Here is a 12000-nt window from a genome sequence, read left to right on the forward strand (position 1 = left end):
GGGTCTTACAATATATATATAATTATGTGGTTTTATTAAAAAAATTAATCTTAATATATAATTAATCTTTAAAGTTTTGCCTTTTGTAACATCACATTTTTAATAGTAAAATACTACTAAAATGAATATTACATATATGATAAATTAACTAATATAAGGAACAAACCTACTAAAGACAATATCTACACCTGTAGATTCGTTCGACTTCTATACTGAATCCCCCTGATCACCTACCGTTGAAGTAACTGAAACAAATGTTTCCCTAAGCTCACACCAATCAGGTGATCATCGCAAAAGAGAAAACATACAAAAAAAGACAACAAAAAAGTAAGGGTAAGCTAGTTTAAATAAAAGAAAACGATTATATTTATCAGCAATATTCCATATAATTATACATAGTCATTTCTAACATGAAATACTTGATGCGAGACACTACACTGACTTTGACCGTCCGAACTTAGAATGATTGCCGAGCTATGGCGGGTCATGCACTCGGGGTGGCCTCTACTGCTTTGCAAAGCCATTGCCAATGGGTTTCACCCTACCACACTCACGAGGTTAGTCTGTTCCGGGCCTTGAGGCAACCATACTTTAAAACCACATACTTTCATTCACTTTGAATCACATACTTTTATGTGTAGTTAACATCCATGTTATCTTCTATTATATAATACAATACACTCTCAAACATACTTCACAAACCAAACAACACTCAACATAGTACAACACAAGATGATAGAAAAAGATAGTAAACTAAACTCAGCACTTTCGCACAGCGCACCCCATTCGCTATGCGAATCATCAGACAGAGAGCAACCCTCTCCAGTCACTCGCACAGCGCACCAATTCGTTGTGCGAATGACTGAACAGAGAGCACCTCGCTGTAAGGACTCACTGTGCAAAACCATCCGCACAGCGAGTCTGCATAATCTGCAGAACGAAATTCTGCATAATAATGAAACTCATACACCACTCACCAATTCTAACTATTTTTCCCAACTTCTAACACCCCTAGATTGTGTTATATACCTAATTAGACTTGTGTAAGTGATTCTAAACCTTCCTACCACCAATCTAAAGAGATTATGAACAAAAACCTATTCTAGAACATCAAATTTCTCAACTTAAAGACCCAAATTCCATTCTACCACTTTGTACATATTTTTGACCATTTTGATGACTCAAACAAGTCACATCTGACTTACCTAAACTGTCCCAGCAGACCAATTGAGCCCTTAACCTCTAATTCTCATTTCCACTACCTTACTTCCTCTGAAATGACTCTAAACAAGCATAATTCACTTCACTTTCTATCTAATCACTACTATAACATATTATTCACATTTAATATGTTGAATTACAGCTACGCACACCATCCAACTCAGTTCACAATCATCATTTCACAGTTTCATGATTTGGCATTCAAAGAACAGATAATTTAATCTACTAAAAACCTAAGATTTAACTCAAATAGCACCATAACACAGAATTTATCATACACACATGTCATACTACTAATTAAAACAAAATTCTAGCTTCCATTACCTTGACTCAACAGCTCACCCCCTTTAAACGCTCCGCGGATTACTTGCAGTACAAGGAACTCTCAGAAAACGTACAATTCATCGATTAACAGTTGGAACCCAACCTTAGAATCACTAGAAATTTAGGAATTCAAGAAGATGAACACCTGGTTCATGCAAGAGCAGAATCATCTACAAAAGTTAAGAACCCTAAAGGCCAAGAAAGAGGGTTTTTCACTTACTTGACCAAATCCAAAAATTAATCGGTTAAGATTGAAGCCTTCAACGACAAGATCGCCTAGGCACCTCCTGATCGCCGAACAGATAACTCAGTAGAGAGAAAATCTAGAGAGAAGGCAAATAACTTTATGTGAATAGTGCTCTAGAGAGATAGAAGTGTTTTAGATAATGAACCGAACTTTAGAAAGTTATATTGATATCATAAGATTATTTTAAAGTAACTTGCCCGTCTCATTATTTTAATACACCTATCTACTCTAATACTCTATTTTCTAGGTTCTTACACCTTTTACATTTTTCTTAAAAAATTAAACTTTTTAATACTTTGTTAAAATTAATTAATATTAATTCATAATTTTATTTTTAATAAAGACAATTGCTAAACACCAATAACGTATTTAATATAATTAATCATTAACATGCTACTTATTCAATAATATTTAAACATGAATTATAAGATGATTTGATGAAACTTAACCAAATTTCCACATCTTTTTACATTTTAAGGCCTAATTTAATAAATTATTCTCTTATAAATTAAATTAATGTATATCTTTAGGAATTAAAAGTAACCATTTACTTCAACTAGAAGGGATTAATTGGTCTCTAAATTCAACAAATCCTCAAATTAGTTTATAAAAGATAACTATTCTTATCTAGTTAATTTTAATTTAATTTAATTTGTGTAGTTTTATTTAATCTTCTACGCATTATACAATAAAGTTAACATATATTTTTATTTAAATAGTTTAGTTCTATGTTTTTTTATCAATTTTAGAAAGTTATACCTTTCATTAATGTCAGGCCTCGTTAAATACACCCAAACCCCACCTGTTTAATCACAATTAATGCACCCAAAACCCTGCTCAGATGCCTTAAAAACGCACTTAGAAACCCCTCTGAGTGGACGCCAGGTGTCAATAAAAGAGGATCCGAAAATCAGTTAGTGTGATGCAGGTGTCAGCAGGAGAATGGACGTTCGTTTTTAAACAAAACTGAACCTTCTGAAATCTGCGTCACTCTTCTGCATGCACCTTCTCCATTCCAAACTCTGACTTTCCATTTCTCCTTCTTCTCTCTAGAAAACCCTCCCTTCTCTCTACTGTAACTCATCTTTCTCTACTCTGATCACGTTTCAGAAACCGTAGAAGTGTTCCCGGCGGTATAAGCTTCAGTTTGAACCGATCATTTCCGTGTTCTGAAACTGGTAAGTCTTCTATTTCTTAACCGTTCGTTCTGGCCAGCATGCAAGCCAAGTTCTGGTTTCTTGAGCCTTTAGTATAAATTCTGAATCATTGTTGGTATGTTCTTTGATTTTGGTTCGTAGAGTAGTTGAACTGTTGTGAGTAGAAGGAAATCTTAGTTCTTTGGCAAACCAACTTCAGTCAGTAGGACGTCCGTCTACACTAGAGGTAAGGGAAGCTTATTTAATTTAATTTGATTTGGTTGTTGTTGAACTGTATGAATGTGTGTTTAGTTGATTGAATGAGTTTAATGCATGATGGTTGATATGACTGTATGGAATGAACGTTCGTTTATTGGATGAGATGAAATGAAATATGAATGGATTAGGTTTTAATGTATGAACTGTTGGAACAATCGGTACCGTTATAGAGTCGCGCAGCGGAATAAAATATTTTGAAAGCGTGTTACGGTCACAAATCAAGTTTCGATGGTCCGTTTTAGAAAAACAATTTTCTTAGAGAAAATTAATCAAACAGTTAACATGCGTAAAAGGTAAAGAGTATAGAGAGTAGAAAAATTGATACACTGGATTTTTATCCTGGTTCGAATCAAAAGATTCTACGTCCAGTCGTTAATCACTATAAATAGTGATTAACCTTTTTCACTAAAAATGGTTTCACAAATTACAACTAATAGTGAATAAAGCAGATAAATAAACCTTCCTTCGACGAACGAACAGGAAGAAGAACACTCTGCCAACTCGAAGAGAAACGCTCCGAATATCGACAAACGAAACGCGAGCTTCTCCTATTCACGAGACCAGGCAGAGCACCTTGCTAACTCGAAGAGAGCTTGCTCCGACTATCGACACACGACACACGAGCCTCTCCTGTTCACGAGACCAAGCAAGGGAACTTGAACTATAGCTTCTGATAACTTCCTCTGACAAACAGTATTCTACAAGAGCTTCTGTTCAACAACGTTACTATTGATCTTCACAGAAACCCAATATATAGCTAGCTGTTCTGAATATCTAAGGTTAAGTCTCAACTGCCACGAATAATCGATTATTGTAAGTGATAATCGATTATTTAAGTCCGTTACAGGGTTTTCAAAATGTGATAATCGATTATATGAAGTGATAATCGATTATTCCTGTATGACTCTGTGATAATCGATTATTGCCATTCCATAATCGATTATTGCAGTTAAAAATGCAAGTTTACAAGGTTTACAAGAATTTCCTACTACATTTAATTTCTACAAATTGCTTTTAACTAATTCTAATATCTTCTTCAACTAAAACTTCTTGTAGCATCATCAAAACAAATTTCTTCAAGATTTACCAATACTCCTTATTGGTAACATGAACTATATGAAACTTATATGATATGTGATGCATGAGATATGAAAATTTATTATGATAGGAATTTTATAAAGTTCTGAAGTTATGAAGTTATAAGTTAAGAAAAAAATGAGTTTGAATGTAAAAGATTTCGTATATGAGATTTTTCTATGATAAAGTACGTTCGTCATCGAATGGTCATTTACCGTTCGGTTTTTCTAGTAAACCTAGTTAAACGGGATTCTTTCATTTGGAGAGAATCCTAGTATAGGACAAGCACCCTCGTGGGGTAATACCATGTTTGAGCATTCGGCCAAACATAGTTGTATCCGAATATCCCTTGATAAAGTAATATATATATTTATTGGTATAACTTAGTCGTTCGTAGTGCTCGGTCTTACACCTAGCGCTCGTACCAGTAGTCCTCGGTCTTACACCAAGCGCTCGTATTCGATTCTTACCTAATCTATATTGACGAAATAGCGTTCGTCCAAGTTCAATAACATTTTCTTTACCGCGTTCGGTCATTAACCGGCATTCGGTTTCTGTAATTGAATTATTATAAATATGATTCTTTAACGTCTTGATGTGTCTATATTCATTCGTATCCGGTGTAACGTCCCGACAACTCACAGGGACCATCGACTGCCCCCACAGATCACCACTAGGCTTTCTAGTGTGCTTTGTCCTCACTTGCACACTAGGCTTAACCATGGAGTAATTCTGGGATGGGTGACCTTCTGGGAAGTTTTCCCGAAAAGTGTGCGAGTGAGGACAAAGCACACTGGAAAGCCTGGTGGTGATCTGTGGGGGCAGTCGATGGTCCCTGTGAGTTGTCGGGACGTTACAAATGGTATCAGAGCCTAGCCTCTCCCAGTACGGTGTGGTTCGAGGACGAACCAGACGGAAGCTGGTGGGCATGTGACATCCGGGCACTAACGAGGGCGGGGAGTGACGCTGGTGCAAGAGGCATGGTGCAGGGGGCACAGACAAGGAGCGACTCCTGGCAGCTTCGAGTGGAAGGGGTACATGGACGAATCGAACATACACCGGAATGAGAGGGATCTGGAGACTGTGTAGGTATGGGACTATACAGTTGAAGGATAGCTTAAAGGAATTGATTTGACTAGTCATATCACCAAAATGCATTTGCTTTTCGGTAGCCTAACTCATAAGAACTCCATGGTTAAGCGTGCTTAATGATGAAAATGGCACGTAGAGGGGGTATGTCATGTGTGGGAACGGCAGGAGGTCCTAGTCCTTAGGGTCTATAAGACCCTTGTAAACTCAAAATTTTACCAAGTTGTAGTGTAAAATAGAATGCTGTCAAAATTTGACATGGTTTACTATTTTATGTATAACTTTTTATACAATTAATATTTTGGGTTGATTCTTTTTCCATTAGAAAGTAGACTCAAAGAGCTTCGATTTGAGTACTCATACGTTTTTTTTCAACATCGGGAAGGGCCTCAACCAAATCAAACAAGTCACGAAAAATGTTATTTTGAGTTTTCTGCTGGTTAATCGATTAACTGCTGTAGTTAATCGATTAGTACAGAGAAAATTCGTGTTTTAGCCTCTGGACTCAAGTTAATCGATTAGCACTTGAGTTAATCGATTAGCTACGTCAGTTATGGAAACATAACAGCCTGGAACACGTTTTTTTGAGCGTGCAAGGTTGGGGAATCTTCCCACAAACCATTCTTTCCGGATTTTGGGGCTGGAAAATGGATTAGGATGGCCAGATGTTGGTCTTTTATTGCTAAATTACAATATCTTGGGTCCTTGCTTGTCTTGGAGCCATTTCTTTAAATCCAAATCAGACTTGGAAGTTTGGAGAGAGTGGAGAGCTTTTTGGTGTGAGGAGAACGAAACTCTAAGTGTGCAGAGGTGTTGGAACTTGCTTGGTCTACCAAGGAAGGGAAGAGTTACTCTCTTGGAAGAAGAAGTTAAGATCTTCAAGAGGTAAGGGGAGCTAATTTATGTATTTTACTTTGTGGAAAATTTGTATGAATTGGATGAAATGTTTTAAGCATATGGAGATGATATTAGATTGATCCTTGATCTTTGGTTTTCTGTTTGAATCTATGGACTTGTTATTATCAATATGATAAGGTGAGATAATTAAATGATGGATTGAGAATTCTGAATATGAAAGAAGCTTGAAGGTAAAGTTGTAAGGGAAGTTAGATTTAACCTATGAATTCTGCATAAGTTGGATGATGAAATAATTGTGTAAGGTGATGAATATATGTGAATTGGATGATGGAAATTCGTTCTAGCATGTTGGTATATGCGTAAATGAAGTTTTGATGGATTTAGGTGTGAATTAGGGTGGTAAACAAGGAAGTTTTAACTCACTTTTCATGGAATACGAAAATTGTGTGTTTTGCTTAGTTAATGAATTTTTGGTTGGATGAATTGATGGAAGTATGAGATGATTATTGGAATTGTGTATGTTGGATCTGTGTTGACATGAAAATTCGGTGGTAGTGCTGTTAGAAAGGAAATCAAGTGTCTTTATGGTCAATTTGGGCTATTTTAGAGGAAGTGAGGTAGGGATTTTGAGTAAATGAGGGTTGCAGTGTTCCTGGACTGTTTGGGCAGTCTAGATAAGTCTATTGTAACTTGTTAGAAACATAAAAGTGGTCTAAAACATGTTCCAAGTAGTAGAATCAAATTTGGGTCCCTAAGATGTTGAAGTTAGTGTTTTGGAGCTGAAAGTGAACTTTAATCACTTAAAAATGGTAGTAGAAATGCTTAGAATCATTTGGATAAGTTTAATTAAGTCTAAAACGAGAATTAAGAGTCTAAGAAGTTGAGAAAAGTGGTTAGAAATGGTCAAGGGAGGTTCTGCTACCATTCTGCAGAATTCTGCGTGATGCGAAAACTGACCGTTCGTCCATGTCGGATTTGTACGATCGGTCATGCCATGTGCTGAGTGGCGTTCGGTCAAATGTTGGTTTGGTTAACGTTTGTTCTTGGTAGTAGCGTTCGGTCATAATCATGCTTTGGCTTAGGCATTTAGCGTTCGTCCTTGTCTGGAGAGCATTCGGTTTTAGGGGATGATATTAATAGCGTTCGGTCATTGGTTTAAATAACAATCGCTCAAGTTATGGTTTAATAACGATCGCTCAGGTGTTGGTTAGTAGCGTTCGTTCATTCGCTGGTTTAGTAGTGTTCGATCAGTTGATGGTTTAATTAGCGTTCGGTCTTCATAGGTTTGATCGTGGAGCGCTCGTTCAATCAGTGTTGAATTCAATATGGTGTTCGGTTTTGAGCGTTCGGCCTAGTGTTTGATCTCACAGTGTTCGTCCATGAAGCGCTAGCATTAACAGCATTCGTCCCAATAGTGCTCGACTAAGAGTAACAACGCTCGTCCCAATAGTGCTCGACTAAGAGTAACAGCGTTCGTCCAAACAGTGTCCGTCCAGTGGTTTATGACGTTCGTCCAAATAGTTAACTCGCACCTGCACTTTGCAGAAATTGTTTTCGATAGTTTTGGGGTTCCGGATGTCCGTTTTGGACGTTCTCTAGGTCGTTTTGGGGGTTCTTGACCCTTCCGGAACTGTTGGTAATGGTTTCAAAGCTGTTTGAGTTACCTAAAAATGAGTATTAAAAAGATATAAAGAAAATGTGTTAGGTGTACACTGTTTTGAGTTGTTTGATATATCTATTTGATATGGGAATGTTGGGTGATCTGTTTGAGATTGCAAATTGATAGGAGAATGATGTTTTGATGGTTAAGTACTGTTGAAATCATGGTTGTATATGATTTGATTATAAGTTTCATGTTAAATGAAGAACTTGAATTGTTTAAAATTTGGTATTGTGATGATTATGTGATGATGATATGATATGTGCGTTATGGTATGGTTGGATTGGTATTGTGAGGATTATCGGATATGTGTATTTTTGGCTGCTTGGTGTCATTAAATGAGTGGTGGATAGTAAGCGTTGTGGTTGCTGGCCCGGGGAAGCTCTATAGAGTGATGGGAAGTAACCCTATACACGGGTGACGTGTGTAACCGCCCGGGGAATCTCTTACATTTATGTAAGAGTGATGGGGGTGACGTGGGGTACTAGTTCGGTGAAGCTCATTACAAATTTGATTGGCGTTGTGCTTGCGGGCCTGGGGAATCTCTTTAGGCGAGTGATGAGGGGTATACTTGCACTTGTCCGGGGAAGCTCTTGATTAGAGTGATGGAGGGTGACTTGTGTACTTGCTCGGGGAATCTCCTTATAGAGTGATGGGAAGCAACACTACACATTAGGGTAATGTGTAACGGCCCGGGGAAGCTCTGAAAAGAGTGATGGGAGTGACGCTAGTACATATTGGTGTATGTATTTTGATTGATCTGTAATATTGATGGATGTAGTCTGATTTATTTTGTAATGCATATTGGTGTATGCATTCTAATTTGATATTTTGATACATATTGGTATATGCATATGGTTAAAGCATAATTCGTACTTGGGTATATAGTTTGATCTGGTTAAGGTGTGGATGATAGTATGTTATTATGAGTATATTTATGATGTATATGAATTGTATTTTCGTTAGCTCACCCTTGCTTGTTTGTGCATGTGAATGCGATGATCGTATAATGTGTGATGTTATACGGGAGCAGATATTGTTGCAGATGTGATGGCTGATGTTTCTGAACATGCATAAAGGATGAAGGAGAGATGGGATAGATGACTAGGAATGTATTTTTAATATTCGATCCTGACTATTTAAACGTTTTATTTTCGGAATAATCGGTTTGTAATAAATAACGTACTATTTTTTTCGTTGAGGTTGGATATTAAAAATTTGAATTTTTACTTACGTGTTTTACGGAAAAATTAGTCGGCATAACACCAAATTCCGGGGTGTTACAGGGTCACTTTGGACAGATAGGGCTAACCTCGGGTGGCAGCTGTTGAGAGTATCCCAATTACTACATCACCCGGGTGCACGAACGTCGTAGCTACACAGATGTCATACAGTCCGGACGGTCGGTCTAGTAGTAGGCCTCGCTTTAAGTATATTGTTAATTTCATATGTGTGTTGATGTATGAATTGTATGTTAGACAATTGAATTAAATTACATAAGCTTACCCTGTGTTCCTTGTGTTGTCTTGTTGTACATCCGTCTTGTCGTTGCAATGATCATCCGAGTGGATGTGAGCAGATGGAAGTGCGCTACTTGAAGAGGCACTGGAAGAACAATATTTGGAGGACGAGAATCTCGTAGAGGTGGAAGTGAAGGCCAAACAATAGGCTGTTCGGTTGTAGTTAATTTAAACTAAAGTGATCGTTCGGTCACTTCTTTTCCCTTTTGTATTATTGACCGTTCGGTAATAGGACTTTGTAAGCCGTTCGGTCATTTTTTTTTTCTCTTGTGTAGTTTACTTCTGTTGAACCGATGTAAGGTCGTTCGGCCGGATCAGTGCTCTTATTTATTATTCAAGACTGATTTGGTTTATCATTTAATGTAATTAATTCTATTATATGGTGTTTACTGTATTTTTGGGATGTTACAATTAACCCTTCTAATAAATTTTATTCAATTGTTATATTTTATTTGATTTATTTATTATTCAAAAATTTTATATATTTAAATTAAGTAACTTTTTTTGTTATCTGAGTATCATGATTATTATTTTATTTATGTCATCTTATTTACTTGGGAGAAGATAAGCTGTCTGAGTAATGTTACAGTACTTTTATCAGAACTTAGTTTTTTTTTTTCAATTTGAATAAAATTCTCCTTCTTCCGTCACGGCCTCGACGGAAGAAACCCTACTCTCTCTTTTCTCTTAAACCCTCTCTGCCTCGCCGGAAAAGCACATTTCTTGCCTTGCGAACCACTTCTTTGTCGTGTAATCGACACAAGCTTTATTCTAATTGAAATCATAATTCTATCTTTAAATTTTCTATACAAATTCAATATTATAAGAATTTGTTGTTCTTGTTATGCTATAAGAATTTGGTGTTCTTGTTATGCTGTAAGAATTTGGTGTTTTGTCTCAATAACGTTTCATTCTTGTAATATTTTTGTTCTTTTTGTCATTTTCAGGTATGTTATGGTGTGTTATCTGAGTAGTTGAAGCGTTAAACATGGCACTTTGCCTCCCTCTTTCATTCAGCAATCCCAAACGAGTTGCTTCCCTAAGTTCCAGTTTCGTTCATGGTGGAACAAAACCTTCATCTTTTTCGATCAATGAGAAATTGAAAACGGGTAACCGTCTCCAAAATGTCTCTGTTTCAATTTCTTGTTCCTCTATAAAACTTGTCCATGACCGTGCACTCGATAAGCATATTGTCATGAAGTATAGGGTTAGGTTTGTTCAAAAGTTAAAAATTTTACTTCTCTCTAAATCGAAATATTATATTCCAGTTCATATTCTCTGTAAATGTCGTTCTTATCTTGGTCTTCCCAAGCCTCGTTCTATACTTTCTATGATTCATAGATATCCATCCATTTTTGAACTCTTCAATATGTCATGGCCTCCCAAACCACTCAATGCTACCAAGTTACATCCCAAACTCTATGTTCGATTGACCCTAGCTGCGGCTGCTGTTGCTGCTGAGGAACTGGCTTTTCAATTTTCCATTTCCAACATGTTGGCTACGAAACTGCAAAAGCTTCTTATGATATCTTCTCGCCGCAAGTTACTTCTGTCCAAATTGGTTCACTTTGCTCCACATCTTGGTCTCCCTCCTAATTTTAGGTCTAGGTTGTGCAATGATCATCCAGAGAAATTCAGGACTGTTGACACACCCCGTGCACTTGAGCTTGTATCTTGGGATGTCAACTTGGCAAAGTGTTTGCCGCCTCGTGCATCCCGTGATCCTGGTTTCATAGTTGATCGTCCTTTGAAGTTCAAGCAATTAAGGCTTCGAAAGGGGCTTAATTTAAAAAGACGTCACCAGGATTTCTTGCTGAGATTTGAAGAAATGCTAGAAGTTTGCCCCTATAGGAATCCTGCTGAGGCTTTTTCCAAGGAATCGTTAGAGGCAGAAAAGAGATCTTGTGCAGTAGTAAGGGAGATTCTTGCAATGACAATTGAAAAGAGGACTTTAATAGATCACTTGACTCATTTAAGAAAGGACTTTGGCTTCCCAAACAAGTTGAGAGGGATGATAATAAGGCACCCGGAATTGTTTTATGTGAGTTTGAAAGGGCAACGACATTCAGTTTTCTTGGTGGAGGGGTTTGGTGAGAAGGGTGACTTATTGGAGAAGGAAGAGATTTTATCCATATAAGATAAATGGATGGACTTGGCTAGGGAGTCCAAGAGAATGAGACGAGAGAGAAGAAAGAGTAGGTTTAGGAAAGATATTGGCAGCTTGAATGAAGCTAATCAAAATAATTCTGAGAGTGATGATGATTACGATGATAATATTGGGATCGACAATTTTGAGAATGTGTATGATGATGGTTTTGAGAATACATTTGAGGAGTTGGATTTCGAGGCTGAGGATGATGATGATGATCAAGGAAACAAGATTTTCTCCCAAAGCAATTATGGAGAATTCTGGACTACGGAACCTTTTCCTATTCAACATGGTTTGGATGAACCTCAGATGCAGCCTTGGTAGTTTTTAATTTGTAGAACATAGTTTTTTCCCACACAAGTAAAGCTGTAAAGTTTTCAAATGGTAATTTATGGTTCCAGATCCACCATACCATGATTGGGAGCCTGATCCATGCTTTA

At 37.1% G+C, this 12000-nt stretch overlaps 1 pseudogene; it reads left to right on the forward strand.

Moving 5' to 3' along the window:
* The first annotated feature begins 10399 nt into the window (after nucleotides 1-10399).
* On the forward strand, nucleotides 10400-11884 carry LOC108344369 (protein WHAT'S THIS FACTOR 1 homolog, chloroplastic-like; annotated as a pseudogene).
* Nucleotides 11885-12000: the final 116 nt, after the last annotated feature.

The sequence above is a fragment of the Vigna angularis genome, chromosome 8 (genome assembly GCF_016808095.1).
Source record: "Vigna angularis cultivar LongXiaoDou No.4 chromosome 8, ASM1680809v1, whole genome shotgun sequence".
Taxonomy (NCBI): domain Eukaryota; kingdom Viridiplantae; phylum Streptophyta; class Magnoliopsida; order Fabales; family Fabaceae; genus Vigna; species Vigna angularis.